This window comes from Aptenodytes forsteri, unplaced genomic scaffold (genome assembly GCF_000699145.1).
Source record: "Aptenodytes forsteri isolate BGI_AS27 unplaced genomic scaffold, ASM69914v1 Scaffold15, whole genome shotgun sequence".
NCBI classification, from domain to species: Eukaryota; Metazoa; Chordata; class Aves; order Sphenisciformes; family Spheniscidae; genus Aptenodytes; species Aptenodytes forsteri.
Window position 1 is genome coordinate 19,781,204 of NW_008795129.1, and position 955 is coordinate 19,782,158.

The 955-nt window shown below is 48.7% G+C and overlaps 1 protein-coding gene across 1 annotated transcript in view; it reads right to left on the reverse strand.

Moving 5' to 3' along the window:
• PDZD8 (PDZ domain containing 8) overlaps positions 1-955 on the reverse strand; it is a 145,086-nt gene that overhangs the window by 67,828 nt on the left and 76,303 nt on the right. The window lies entirely within an intron of this gene.

Sequence of the window (955 nt, forward strand, 5' to 3'; positions counted from 1 at the left end):
CCCCGCCCCCGCCTGTGAACGAGCAGGGCCGTGACGGCGGCTCGGTTTATTTCGTTACTTCGCCAGAATAAGGCTGGGGTGGGGAGTTGACCTGAGTGCCGTTAAGTGTCAGTCGAGGGGGGTGTCTGGGATGCCGTCGCCCGCAGCAGTGAAGGCATCACCGCTGAGCGGGAGGACGGAGAGAGAAAACGTCCCACCTGCAGGAAGGTGACCGGTTTCCTTGGGCACTTCGTTGCCCAAGGAACGTACGAGGAGTGATGAGAGAGAAAGGACATTTAGTGTCTTCAAAAATTGGCAGGTGGATGGTGATTTTTTAGTAAAATTGCCCTAGAGAGGGGCAAAGAGACAAAATCTCTTTTCATGACAGTTCTCTGACTTCCTAGAACCTCTTCTCTATTTCCTGCTGACGAGAGATGCTTTTAGCAAATTTTGAAAATACTACATAGCTGATATTTTATCATGCTCTGCTGTTATTCGTGATAAGATGCAAATCTGTTTCCATACTCTTCAGCTATTTACTAATGCTTAAAAGCTCTCATTGAATAAGTTATATTAAAAAAACCCAAACAACCAAACATACGGAGAAGCCCACTGTAGGAGAAGATGAGGTTCGAGACCATCTAAGGAACCTGAAGGTGCACAAGTCCATGGGACCCGATGAGATCCATCTGCAGGTCCTGAGGGAACTGGCGGATGAAGTTGGTAAGCCACTCTCCATCGTATTTGAGAAGTCGTGGCAGTCCGGTGAAGTTCCCACTGACTGGAAAAGGGGAAACAACCCCTATTGTTGGGGAAAAAAGGAAGACCTGGGGAACTACAGGCCAGTCAGCCTCACCTCTGTGCCTGGCAAGATCATGGAGCAGATCCTCCTGGAAAATATGCTAAGGCACATGGAAAATAAGGAGGTGATTGGTGACAGCCAACATGGCTTCACTAAGGGCAAATTGTGCCTGAC